Here is a 14,939-nt window from a genome sequence, read left to right on the forward strand (position 1 = left end):
CTGGGCCATTCGCAAAGTGGGACTTTTGTGGCTGTCTTTTCCAAGGCTGCAGCTGTATGCTTGGGGGCACCACGCCACCACTGCCGCTTCATCTGCTTTGATTTCAACTCAATATTCTTCTCCCTCCAGCAGGTTACCCAGGACTCAAAGGTTCCCTGCGTGCCTTCCTTTCAACGGCCAGCATTAGAGTCTTGGTGCATCCACATTTGGGAGTGTGCACATCCAAAGTCACAAGGCCCATCCTCCAGCCAGAGCCAAGGACACTGAGTGCTGCTGTGCTAGGAAACTTGGGAGACCTTTGCAACAGCTCCAGCCCGGGCCACTCTCAAGGAGGGCAAGGGTGCAAAGGGCTCACCCTGTCCAGAGGAGTCACATCCACAGACTCTGCATTGATCTTCATCCATGGCTGTGCAATGATGGGCTCTGTGCACATCTGCTTCCCTGGCTCTGTGGGAAACATGCAGGCCAGCTGTTCCTGCTGCTCTAAAGACAGTTGCACCACAGTTCAAGGAGCTGGACAGCACTGCAGGCTCAGGGGATTTTCCGGACAAGGAACAGAGAATGCACATGGGAAAAGGCAGAAAGCAACACAGTCTACGTGGAACAGCATATGCAGAATGAGCCCAAGGCCTTATCTGGAGTTTTCTACGACAATAAGCACTGTGGGACATATGGGAGGGAAAATGGGGAGGGAGTGAAAAGAGAGCAAAGAGGGAGGAAGGGAAGAAATCATCAGAGTCCCATCACCCAAAGTAAAGCATGAACATTTCTGCTATGTTTTCTTTGAAAACTTTTATAATATAGTTCCAAAAAAATAGTGGAGCTCATACATGCAATTTTGTATCTTTTAGAACAGAGTTACACAGAATATGTTGCCATGCCTGTAGATAGATAAATGAACACTAACTCCTACATGTGTGTGCAGGGGGAGAGAGAAAGAGAGGGAGGGAGAGAGAAGGAGAGAGAGTGTGTGTGACACTGGGGATTGAACCCAGTGCCATCACACTGAGCAACATCCAGGCCCTTGTCTATTTTGTATTTTGACACAGGGTCTTCCTGAGTAGCTAAGTGGCCCGGCTGGCCTAAAACTTTTGATCTTTCTGCCTCAGCCTCCTAGAGTACTGGGATTACAAGCACGCACTACCATGCCTGCTAATTCTTTTATTTTTATTTTATTTTCTTGCAGTCATCCTTTGCAAATTCCCACAACCCCCTTAACTCCTACGGACACATGTGTGTTTTTCATGGTCTTCACTGTGACAAGTCTGTTAAGGTGGAATGGCTATTTTGTGGAACAAAGTTTTCTTCCAGACTGTCCTTGCTTTCTTCTGGGTCTGTCCCCAGAGCTGGACACTGGATGGGGAAAATGCTGGGGCTTCCAATGGGTGCAACCTGCTGATCCACCAGCCCCATTCTCAGCTCTGTTACCCCATATGCACTTATCACGGGGGCAGCTCTGTTCTGGGGCTTCTGTCTGGAAGGAAGGAGTTTCTTTTCCTTCTTTGGGGAGTTGTATGGCCTCACTAACAGGCGGGCAGCATGGGGCCTCAAAGGACTTCCTGAGGGTTGTGGTGTCATCCTGGGCCCCAATCCTTGCACCTGGAGTGTGGAGGGAAGTAGGAGGAAAGGGTACTTTGGGAGTGGCTTGAGGCCTCCTGGGGCAGGAGAGGCCCAGCAAGAGGGGCAAGAGAGACCTGGAGGGGCCTGGAGAGCCGGCCATGCCCCAGGGGCTCCTGCAGGCCCTGGGGAAAACAGGACTTAAAGGAAGCTCCATAATGTTGCAGCTCTTTTTCTGCAAACTCAGGCCTCAATTTCAGTTATTTGTTTCTATGTTGGATGGCTCAGCACAGTTTCCTGAGATGACCCCACATTTTCTACAGTGGAGGCGAAGGAAGGGTGTGGAGGCAGCTGGCGGATGAGCAGCCCTGGGCCCAGAGCCTCAGTGGGAGTCTGGGAGCTACGCAGCCCTCCTGGTGTCCTGCCTAGGTGGAGCCACTTTCATATTCCTCATGCGGTGCCCACCTACCTAGGTGGATTTGATGCAGAGGCATTTGCCTGTCAGGGCCTGAGATCCAGTAAGTGGTAGTGTCTTCCAACTCCAGTCCCTGTAGGTTTGGAATAGAACCCAGGACTCTCTAGACCCAATCTCCCTGAGCTGTTGACAGTAGCCCAGCATTGATTCCCATTTCACTTTTAGGAAAAATAATCTCAGTAATAGGAAGCTGATCTCAGGGCAGCAGGAGAAGGTGAACCTCCTTGTCTATACTGCCCACCTGGAGCAGCAAGCCAAAGGGTTCCAGTGTCTGTCACTCACACTCTGAGCTCTGTCATCACCTTCATGATGCTGGCCTGGTTCTGGTCTTCTCTCCACAGATCATGCATCCAGGCACCTGGCCCCACTCCCACTCACTCAGGGAATCCAGGTGTCTTCAGCTCTTGGTCCTACATGTGCGGTACAGCATCCACTTAGCACTCAGCATGAGAAGACAATGACCCAGGTTCCCAGGGGCCCTCTCCCTCCTCAAAGACTGGCCACAAGGATATGTCTCCAGCAGGGCTCCAGCCAGGAAGGTCAAAGCAGGCCAGTAATCTGGAGTCATCCCACTCTGAGGCCTATTGCTGCATCTCCATGGTATCTGTGGGACCAGGCCCACAATGGCCTCTGGAGGGGCGGATGGTGAGGTCTGGGGCCACTCAGCCCATGAGTCAGAGATGTCCACAGAGTGCTCTGTGCCTTCAGGGTAAGACTCAGTTTATCAAAATTGTATAGTGAAGCCACATGGGAATCTGACCCCCCCCTGGCTCAGAGGCAGCAGACAGGAACTGACCTCAGGGGTTGTCAGGAAATGTTTGGTGGCCTCAGGTTCCATGCAATACCTGTGTCCCCAACCCCTTGTCCCCACTTCATCCCCAAAGCAAACTCAAAACACACAGCAGAGTGTGGTGGTGCCAAGCTTTCCACCTGGTCTTGGGCAGCAGGCCAGAGGTCACGCCCCATGGCCTGAGGTCACCAGGCCCTGAGAAAGGAACAGAGTTACAGACAGATAGTTGCACAGGCATTGGGATGGGCTGATCTGAAAGTAGCCTCAGCCCTGGTGCAGGATCTCCAGGTTTCTTTCCTTTTGCCCAAAACTCAATTCGGCTTAATGCTCTTCACTGTCAGAATCACTCTTTGGAAACAACTCCTCCCAGACAGCTTCTCCCCATATTCCTGCTTCACTTTCCTGGAACGAGCCCAAGGTGTGTGCGTGCGGAGGTGGAGGGCAGCTGTGCCTGTAGCAAACTGTCTGGCTCTGGCCTAGGAGGTACTGCACTGTCTTGGCCCCAACTGGCCAGCACTGGGCTTCTGCGATCAGGTGATGCTGTTGGCCACTCACCCTGACGGTATGCAGCTGGCAACATGGGGAAGTGTCTGTTCCAAGCTTTGCTCTCATTTGTGGATTATTTCCTGCTGTTGAATGTGGAGTATCCTTCTTACATTTCCGATGTAGATGTAGTACACAGCTCCAGACTCTCAGCTCTGTTTTAGCAGAGCCCCAGCCCCGTTCCCATCTAGATGGCTCCTTCTGTCACTCAGGCCAGTCCTGATCCTCCTGAGCACCTCACATTCTCCACCAAGCAGGAAGATACTCACTCATCGAGACAAAAGAATGCTGTGCCCAGCACCTGACCTGACCCTCTGCTTGTTTCTGCAGGTTGAGTTTTATCAGCATTCAGCCACCCCCGCTGGTTTCCACAGAGTGGCAGCAATGTTGGAACAGCAAGGCCTGAGCTACTGACTGTGGCCCTGTGTGAGTTCTTTCCATCACTGTGACAAAATATCTGAGAATACAATTTAAAGGCATGTTACGGTTCATATCCAGATGTCTCCCAAAGCCTCATGTGCTCCTATGCAGGACTGGGCAGTGCCTGGATCATGGGTGTGTGATATTCATGGGCAGATTAGTCCACTGAGTTTATAGTTGACTGTGATGTTGGGAAGTAGAGCCTGGTAGAGGAGGCGGTCGCTGCGGTGTGGCCTGGAAGGGTCTATGTCCTTCCTCTTCCTTTGATCTCTCACTGCTTCCTGTCTACCATGCCACAAGCCATTTCTCCTCACCATGCCCCTCTGCCATGATGTCCTGCCTTGGAGCCAGCTGACTATGGACTGAAATCTGTACAGACTGTGAGTCAAAATAAACTTCTCTTCAGAGTTATGGGTGCTGGGCATTGTGTCCCAGCAACGAGAAAATAGCTGCGACAAGGAGGAAAAGGTTCGTTCTGGCTCATGATTTCAGAGGTTTCCGTCCATATTTGGCTGACTCAGTGGCTTTAGGCCTCTGATAAAGCAGAACACCACCGTGCTCTGCTCACCTCATGGCAGCCAGGAAGTGGTGGGGTTGGAGGGGGCAGAGACAGAGAAAGACAGACACAGAGAAAAAGAGGAAGGGACTGGAGAATCCAGTCACCTTCCCTCTCCATGTAATGCTGAGCTGGAGACCAAGGTGTCTACACATGGCTTTCAGGGATAGACCAGAACAAAATTGTGGCCCTTTTCAAACAGCGTTCACCCTCTGCCTTTCAAAGATGGGCTGGGCTTTGGTGTGATCCAAAAACTGTGCCCCCCAGTTTGGAGAAGGAAGTGCAGAAATGAAGGGTAAGCTCTGGAGACCTCATGTGTGGGACATGTCCCCCTCACACCACCTCATGAGAGCTCCAGGTTCACATTTCCTCATCTCCTTTTTCTAGTAACTCATTTTTATTGTATTTCACAGTCCTTAGTGTACTTTTGTCTGCTTGTCTTACTGATCACTGAAAGAGAGGTGTTAAAGTCCTTGCCTACGGCGTGTTAGAAATTCACAAAAATGCCTTCTTACCTGGTGGGCTGAGCTGCTATGCTGGCCCTCCTCAGAGCCCAAAACCTCCCACACCACTGAGGGATAGCAGAGTGGTGAGAGGAAGGGCAGCTGGCAAGTTGACACAAAACCAATCCAGAGTTCCTTGAGAATCATGAGTGTGCAAGACCTTAGCCTTACTCCCAAGTGGCCACCTGACCACTCAAGTCTAAAACACATACAGCAGGTGACAGGAGGCTGGTGCTGGGGGACTGCTCCATCTAATTCTGGGGGCTGTAAGCCAAGGAATTTCTGCTGCCTTCAGCCAAAACCAGCTAAGGCTGTTTCAGATGCCTTTGACCCCTGACCCTCACCACCTACCATCAGCCCCAGGCCTCTTAATCCCTGCAGCTGCAGCAGTGTCAGCTGGCATCCCCTAGGCTGATGGCTGTGACCGTCAGGCTCTCCTGTGGCAGTGTGGGTAAAGGAGCATGTGCTGTTGTCACCCCTCCTCTCTGAAGCATACATCTCCCTATTATGACTCCTCCCCCTCTGAGGCCTGTTGCTGCATCTCCATGACAACACATGACCCTGATTCTGCTTAGCAACAGAGCCTGTAGCTCTCCCAGGAACCCAACTTTGGGGCAGGTGGAGCTGCCTGTGTCAGCTCTGCACTGCAGAAATCTCTTGCCCTACCATTCCTCCTGGAGGCCAGGAATGACCTCTGGGGTTCTGGTGACCTCAAGGGGGGTCCCTTCCATGCTCCATCACTGAGATCAAACAGGTGGGTGCCACTGGGAAGCAGGAGGAGGTCAGGTGATAGAGCTCTGGAGCATCACAGTTTTTAGCTGCATGACCTTGAATGATGTGTTTAGCTCAACTTCAGATACCCATTTGTGAAAAAGGACAAGTGCATTCAAGGGTCAACACAGAGGACTGGAAATAAAATGTGCAAATCATAAATTATTCAAAAAATCATCTCAAGACAATTGTTATCCATTTGGTAAAAAAAAATTTTGTTCTTTATCTTCATCTCATGTACTGAAATGTATGTCAGATAGATCAAGGATTTACATGCTAGAGAAGAGAGGACAGAGAGCATTAGAAGAAATCACAGGTGCACATTTTTATAACCTTGGAGTGAAGGCCATTCTACAAGAACTCTGGACACCTTTCTGGATACAAAATCTGGGAGACACTGAAAAAAGTGGAGATAAAATTCACCCTGCCTCCGTTTTCAAGCTCATGCAAACAAACAGCACAAATACGAGACCCTGAGGAGCTGACTTTCCATCTCCGAGACAGAAGTGCTGCTACTGCACAACAGGGGCCTAGGAGTCATGAAGCCAGGGCCCCGACCAGTCTGCCCAGATCACAGCTCACATCTGGGTGTCCCACCCACATTCCTCCCCATCCCAGAGGTCACAATGCAAGAGGACAGGGAGAAGCCAGATGATTGAAAGCCCCAGAGGGCTGCAGGCACCCGGGACAGGCCAGATGGGGGCAACAGGAAGGAGAGGCCAACACCCATGACGCTGCCTTGTGACCAGTCCTCTGCAGGCCAAGGCCAGCACTGTCTGTCACAGGCCGACTCCCCTGTGGACACAGCAGATGGCCAATGTGCGGCCCTGAGCCAGGGCCCGGAGGCCAGAGCAGACTTTCTCACTGGGAAATTGGAATGGGCATGGAGAATGGCTTCTAAGCAGAGGCACGGGGATCTCTGTGGCTGCAAGGCCATCCTTCCACGCCTGCTGGGGGTCTTTGTGTTACACTCTTGGCCATCACACACCCAGCAACACAGGGAGCTTCATTCTGAAATGGGTGCTGTGGCAGCAAGAGGACCCAGAAAACTGGTCAGAGAGTGACTGCTCAAGATGCGCACCCTACCCCCTACCCTGGTAACACAGCACAACCTGCAGCTGTGGCCTGCAGAATAACGCCCCATGTCTACCTTATCCTGGGTTGCGTGTGTCTCCCTACACCACAAAAGGAATTCCACCAAGGAGTCTTAAGTCAGGGTTCTGGGGTAGAGACTGTCCAGACCTCCCAGGCTGCCTGTCACCAGGTCCTCCCTAGAGAAAGAGGGATCAGAGAACTGGAGTTGTGGGTTCCCGGCTGAGAGATGGAGATGGGGCTGTGAGCCAAAGGATGCAGGGAAAGTCTTCCCTGGGGTCTCTAAAAGACCACATATAGCCCGCTGATATCTTCATTTCAAAACTGTGGGCTAATACATTTATGTTGTTTTAAGCAAACACACACACACACACACACACACACACACACACCCCAAAATAAAACTTTAATTCTTTCATTCAGGAGATGGGGGAACAGCCCAGGCACAAAGGACACAGGACCATGGTGGGGACCATGTGGGGAGCAAGCCCTGAGGAATGGGGTGGGAGCAGCACTGGAGCCCATGCTACAAGCACAGACTTGAGGTCGTGCAGGGTTAGCTCATATCTTTGGAAACACTTTCTGAATGCTCAGGGACATAACACCATGCTGTCTGGACCAGCTTAACTTAATCTGGGAGGAAGTGGCCAGGGCACGAGGGCCCCAGCAGAGGGGGTAGGTTTGGGCTATTGTGCGGCTTCTGTACTCAGCTCATCTGAAGGCTTGGTTACAAACGCATCCCCATGTGAGCATGGGTGCAACTGCCCGGTTGCCCCACAGTCTCAGCTGTCCCTGAGCTGGGTCCCTCCCATCCTTGCTGGGCATCCTAACGTTACACCCTTGGCTGTCATACATCTAGTGACACAGGAAGCTTCATTCTGAAATATGGACCTTAGAAATAAGCCCACATAACAGGACAAGCTGTGACATCTTCCAGTTCCCCCTACTCCCTGAACTCCACTGCTGCCTCCCTCTGTCATGTCCCCAGTGTCCCAGATGTGTACTGTCCCACCATTTAGGGTTGTTCTGTCATTGTATTAAGGCTGCCAAGTTAGATAGAAATTAATGTACAATCAGAGAGGGACTGGGCTTTTGAGGAAGTCAACAGAAACAATAAAGGCACCAGAATTCTGGCTGGAGATGCGTCTGAAAATTAAAGATGCCATAGCCAGGCCTATACACTTCCCTAAAGGATATGTAGTAATTTGGAATTATAATATAATTAGCACCACCTGGTCCAAGAAGTCCAAGAAGTCCAGGTTGTTATCAGTCGCCCAAGTGGGTGACCAGACTATCTGGACTCATCTCTTCCCAACATGCCTTTGTTCTTTCCATGTACACTTGCTATATGACTTGCTTCCCTAGTAGATCCGTCTTAGCTGAGCAGCTGTACTTGTAATCCTATGGGGTGATTGTAGTTTGACCCATGTTGTACCCACTTTGTGACTTTGCTGTATAAATCAAACTTTTCTTACTCTTAACCTCCTTTGTCCTTTAGAACTCATTTTTCAGTTTTAGGGGACACAAACTCAACATATCTGACATCTAGCAGGTTAGGAGTTATACTTCTCCTATATCAAAAGGACATGGCCTGGGGCTGGGGATTTAGCTCAGCGACACAGCACCTGCCCTGCAAGCACAAGGTCGTGAATTAGATCCCCGGTACCAGAAAAAAAAAAAAAAAAAAAAAAGGACATGGCCTGGAAAGGAATATAGACAAACCCTATTCAGAAGTAGGATGCAGGTTTGCTGACTCCCATCATGGAAAAATAATTTTCAGAATGAGTCAGTAAGGGGCACAAGAAGGGTTTTAGTAAGCAGAAATTTAAATTTAAAAGTATACACTCAAAGAAATAGAGTGTTGCCCCATGGGAAAGAGAGATGCCACTGATCTGGAGGTGGGGTATTTATGGGGCTTGGGGTGTCTTCAAGGTGAGGCTTTAGGCTGTGCTGTCTCTCACATTACCTATTTGGCAGCTGTATCCAAGTGCAAACCACTGACCTGTGTCTGAAACTGAGACATACTGCCCACTGCTAGCCACTTCCTTGAGGACGAGAGCAATTCGCAGGTGAAGGGCAGCAGTCTGCTTACAAGTGAGAGAGGTCAGTGTGCAGGCGAAAGGGAAAGGCCCAGGTTTATTGGTCTTGGGAAGAGACAAAAACATTTTAGACTGGGCTTGAGTAACTTTTGTGTCTTAAAGCTACAGTTTTTCTTAAAATTACAACTTAAAAATTTTGGCATTTCTTGTCTCCTTTTTACCTATCTTTATTTCTTCTGTCCTACCACAGCTCTGTCACAGTTCACCTGGGTCCCAGAGACAGAGCCATCAGGACAGAACCCTGATTCTGAAGTTCTGCCAGAAACATCTCAGTCTTGGAGTGGGGGCCGGGGAGCCCCTCTGAGTTCTGCTGGGGCAGCCCCAAAATCCACGTTAGGTCAGCAGAGCTATTCTGTTTGCCATCTGCTGTGATTTCAGTGAGTTACACATACAGTGAATTACAAATGGGTCTACAGCTTCTCTCCAGTACAGAGGCAAAGGGTATTTGCTCACAGCAAAGCCCACTTCAAAGCTCCATCTGTACACAGCTGAGGTCTTGGAGAGTAACTTCACTATAAAATAGAACTATAAACATTAGGGTTTTCTATTTTAGAGATAAATAAGTTCCTGCTAAGCATGCAGCAACACACCCCTTCCTCTCTTTAGTGACAGACTATGCAGATGCCAGCCCCAGGAGGCCAGCAGCCTGGCTGCTGTCCCACAGGAAAGAGGAGGATGAGGTAAAGATAGCTGGAACTGATAAAGCAAGTGTGGATGTCTGCTTTCTCTCTATGTGTGCTCCCCTCCCATCTGTTCCTTAATACGAAAGACCCTTGCCCAATTATAAATAGGGAAATAGTGACTTGAGGCAAATGGGCCCCTCCATCTCCTCAGCTAGTTTTAAATAAATCCTTTTTGCCCAAGTATGTGGCCTCCTTTGATTCGGTCCATGGCAAGCAGGTGAACTTGAACATGGCAAGCAGAAAGAAGACGTGGACCCTTCTGCACCTGCTCAGCCACTGACTCCCACATACTTCCTGAAAGTGCTTGGGGACCACTCTGCTCCCTTCACTAACTGCCAGTTAACAGACCCCTGAAACCCACCAGTCTGCATCTGCACAGGACCAGGGTAGGAGAATTGAAAAGCTACACTGTGTCCTGCCCCTGAGATAGTGGAAGACCTGGGCCTGGGCAGCAGATCCAGAGGACACCAACCCAAGCCCATCTGTGCCCAGCTCTTCAGACAATGGCCTGCCTGGAGCAAGGTCACTGCAGATATGACTAGTGAGAAAGAGGTCTCACCGGGTGGGGGAGCAAGCAGTGTTCCAGTTGAAAGGGCCAGTAACAGTCCAGGTTCTGTGTACGAAGAGAAAGAACTGCCCAGCGTACACCCAGTAGTAAGTAGTAAGTAGCTGTGTTTACTGAAGATCACAGGAAAGGTAACGAAAGGAAAAGGAGAAAAAGGGAAAAGAGGGGCCAATAACTCAGGCTTTCAGAATTTAAAAGCCAGGCACCCCTGGCTTTAGGTGCCGCCCACTGAGTCTCCTTTGGCGTCAGTGCTGTGCCGCCTAGAGCACGGATCTCCTGGGCTCTTGTTATTTCATTTTGTATCTCTATAATGGAAGCAGGAATCACTGTTGGGTGCTGTTCAGGGTTAGAACGGGGGAAGCAGTAACTCACTCAGCTTTTTTGTTTCTCACTGTACTCATAGGACTGTGTCCTTGCAAGAAGAGGACCCAGAAGAAAGAGAAAGAGCTATGTGCCCAGGACCAAGGACACCTGCAGCCCAGGGCCTGCCCATACCTTGATGCCAGACTTCCTCTCCAGGACTAAGCAAATAAACTTCTGCTGTTCCAGGTCACCACTACCCCCAATCTGTGGCCTCATCTGGCTGCTGGGACATGGAAGCACCAGAGCTGCGACCTTGTCAAAGATGTAGGTCTGGCTGAGTCACCCTTCAGCCTCACGCTAGGCTGGTCTTGGAAGGTTACAGACTCTCTTTGAGATTAAAATAACTGAGCCAATGCTTAAGAACAATGCTGAAGAACCCTTGGATTCTCTCCAGAATGATATTCATATACCTCTGCATCAAACCTGGCTCCTTCTTAATAAGTTTGACTAAAACAGAGCTCGTGGGCTGTTCAGAACTAGAACCCAGAAAACCACAGCACTGGGGGAAGGCCACCTCTGCGTGCCCTGCTTACCCTGTCACCAGTGTTTATGACCCAAGACTAACTTCTGCCAACACCAGCTGGGGCTGCCACAGTGTGGTCCAGTGTGTTGTAGCCCACCATCCCCTACTACCCTCAGACACCAGACTTGGCAACCTTGTACCATGTGAACTGCTATCTGTAGTCCCTTCCCAGAACACAGACCAAGAATCCATTCTCAGGATTTTGGGCAAGAGAAATGGTACATGCGTGGTTTACACAGTTTATCTGTCTTACAAGACCAGGAGAGGCATGGGGCTCTACCTGCCTAAACCAGAGAAAGGGTCTGAGGTCCACAGTCTCTGTACATCTTTTGCTGTCGTATCACTTTGTTTTGCAATACGCTTTGAATAAACAGCCAACATCTGGCCAACCTGTGTGCAGGAGACTTTTGTTCATGCCACTGTTAATCCACCAGTGGCCAAGTCAGCAACTCAGGGTTCCAGGTGCAGCAAGGCCTCCTCATAGACACCTTGGCCCACAAAGACCATGGAAGTGACCCTGGCTCCCTGAGCTATTGGATGGACTCAGGATTCCTATCCAATGCTTTCTCCAGAAAACTCAAGTCACTTCTTATCATTTCTTTCATGAAAACTAAGTAAACCTCAAAGTTAGCAGATGTGCTGTTTTCTCACATAAGGAAATCTGGGCATCTTGTCCAAGGCCACTCAGGTAACCAGCAACAGAGATGGACGGGTTTATCTGACCCAAAGATGCCACCTACCTATTCTTTCCAAATGCCTGGGATCCAGGACCCCAACAGGGTAGAGATTCCATGCCAGGTACAGGAAATGGATGTCACTTCTGTGGGACAGGCAGCATTCCACAAAACCACTGATAAGTGGACACGTGACACAAAAATCCAAGTTGAATGGCAGGCACGTAGGCAACCTCAAGGCAATAGGCAGGTGAGAACACAGCCAGACCCTGGCCAGCACTCTCGGCTGGAAAGCTGGGAATGTCCTGGAAAGCTGGAGAAGCTGGCAACCTTGGGCAAGGCATTGGAGTTTCCACTGAAGGACTTTCACCTTAAGGCAACCAGATTGTGTTCATTCACTATGGTGAGCAGTGTTTTCCACACACGTTGAACAGAACCACACATTTTACATCATGACACAACATGCAAACACAAGTTAGAGGAATGAAGAATTCCTGCCCACAGCTCATAAATCTGAGTCCTCTATCACAGTCTGCATTCACTGCCCTGTAAAGCATGTGGACATCACCAAGGGGAGCTAGGCAGGTCTCGCCAGCTCCCTGGGCTGGGTGGACCTAGGTGCCAAGGGCCAAGACCCTGAAGTTCAGGGAGGATGGGAAGAGCAGCTGTGGGACCTGCAAGGTCCTTGCCAATCACCACTGAGTCTCCACACCCCCAGAAGAGCTGCCCCAGACCAAAAAAGGAGCCACCTGAGAAGACTAGAGTGACCAAGTTCAGCTCTCAGAGGAACAAATTCCTTCACCTGAGTGGAAACCCCTACAGTGCACAGAGGTGGACAGAGTGAAGTGCTCACAAAGGTTTGCCTTTATCCCTGACTACACCTGCTTTAATTTTGCCCAAAGAATGTAAAAGCAAATCTTTAAGATTAAAATAAAATGTCTGCGATGAAAACACACTGGACAGAATTAATAGTGATTAACTACTACAAAAGAGTACCCCGGGAATTAAAGGCATGGCAACAGAGACCACCCAACATAAAGACAGACAGCAAAGGAGCCCCAGATTCCTGGGAAAACTCCTGCATTTATCTTCACTAGCAACTGCAGTCCCCAAGAGACTTTGGAGAACAGAAAACCACACTTGAAGAAATAATGGCCAAAACTTTCCCAAATTTGATTCAAGAATCTCAAGGAACCTGAAGCAGAAAAACTTGAGGGAAAAACTCAAACAAAAAAACTTGAGGGAAGCTTCAGTAATACATACTCAAGCTTCTTAAAATCAGCAACCAAAGAGAAAATCTTTAAAAGTCAAAAGAAAAAGACATATTTTATACAGAACAAAGAGCAGAAAGACTGTAAATGTCTTGCCAGCAACAATACAAGTGAAATCACACCAGGGGCAAGCTCCTGAAAGTAGTTAAAGAGGCACAGGAAACTGCCAATCCAGAATTCTATTCCTGGATTTAAAAAAAGATTCTTCAAAAGGAAAGTAAAATAAAGACTTTTTAAAACACTAAAAAAAATAAAATCTATCACTAACAGACTTATAATGAGAAAGTATAAAAGGATTTTAAGGCAGAAGAAAATCACTGGAGACTAAGTCTGGTTCTACTCACAGGAATGAAGAGCAATAGTTAATAAATACAATCAATATTTCTGCTGGTGTGTTGGCTTCCTGTTACTGTGACAAGATCTGAAAGATTGGCTTAGGAAGGAGAGGTTATTTTGCCTCCTAGTTTCAGAGGTTCTGGTCCTTGTTTGGGGGCGGGAGAGATGGAACGTGGTGGACAGGATGGTACAGCTTGCCCAGGACAACAGAAGGAGAAGAGTGGAGGTACAAAATACAGCCTCAGGGTACCTCTCTGGGCACACTTCCTCCAAACCTGCCATGGTTTATAGTTCCTATGGGTTCCCGGTGGCTTACTAAGAACCTTCAATGGGTGAGTCATCCATGAGGTCTGAGCCCTTATGACCCAGTCACCCCCACCAGCTCCTCTGCTGTACTGGGGGCCCAGCCTTAAACACATGAGTTTTGGGGGATACTGCCACTGCTCACGTGTGGGTTCCTGTGCCCCATTAGATAAAAATCATGAATCAGCAAAGTACAGCTCTGCTGGCAGTGCTGGTGTCACCAGCCGACTGCAGGTAATGTTGGACACAGTCAGGAGGCTCTGCCGGGTGCTGGCCCTGCTGGTAGCAGCTGGTGTCAGGCTCTGCTCATTGATTCTGCTGGCTGTCGCTGCTCTTCATTAGCTACTGGTCTCTGGAGCTCTTCTAGGCTAGCAGCCCCTAGTGTTTATTGCTCTTTCTTTTAAAGCAACTGCTCTGTCCACACTATTTAGGACAAGAACACCAAGTAGATTTACATGACCTTCCAAGCACACCCTACCTGAAAAATACATCACAAGCAGATTTATAGGTCCATAGAGGGCAGCTTTATTTTAATAGGACTGGTGTAGTAGCACAAGGGTCAGTATTCCACAGGCAGCCCTCCAGGACTAACTAGAGAAGTGTGAGGGGAGTGGCTTATATAGCAGCTGCAGGCCTGTGATTGGTTCAAATTTGGGCCTGCTAATTGATTCAAGCGCAGGCCTACGATTGATTCAAATAGGCATGGGGTTCCAGGACAAACTAGCTGCCTTCAAGAGGGCAGGATGACAGGAGCTGTTTGATTGACAGCTGTCACATTTCTGGAAAAAACGACCAAGCTGAAACCAGCGGAATCTTCAGGAGGGCTAGCTGTGTCCATCACAGCTTATTGTGCTTGAGGAGGTTGGGGTTGTTAACACTGGGTCCTTTACCACATTAGGACACCCCCTTCTTCAGAGAGCTGGCCACAGCAGCTAAAGTGGCAGGGGTGGAGGAGAGGCATCACAGCTGACAGCCCAGCTGCACTCATGTTGGAGCCACCTGGAGGAGAAGAGCAGACACGAAGCAACCAGAGACGACACAGTTGTCCCTGTCCATGGTGGGGTGAACGGAAGGAAGGAGGAGGTGACAGCCACTAGCCAAACCAGGTCCATCTAGTAGGCATAGCAGACAGAGGAGAATCAGGAGTTTCTCTGTCTCAGTTTCAGATCCAAACACAAAATGTTGACAATAAAAATATAGAAACAAGAAAACAAATAAAACCAAAGGCTGATTATTTGAGATCAATAGTTGTGGAATCTCTAGCCAGAATGATCAAGACAGAAAAAGATAGGTTCTTTCTGTCCGGAGTGAAACAAGCTGTCACTTCTGAGCTGCAGGGGTGGAAGGGCGCAGAAGAAGATTATGAACAACTTTGTGTCAACACAGTCAGCACTGTGACCAGACAGGACCACTTC

The sequence above is a fragment of the Chinchilla lanigera genome, unplaced genomic scaffold, assembly GCF_000276665.1.
Source record: "Chinchilla lanigera isolate Chin_1 unplaced genomic scaffold, ChiLan1.0 scaffold00003, whole genome shotgun sequence".
NCBI lineage: Eukaryota > Metazoa > Chordata > Mammalia > Rodentia > Chinchillidae > Chinchilla > Chinchilla lanigera.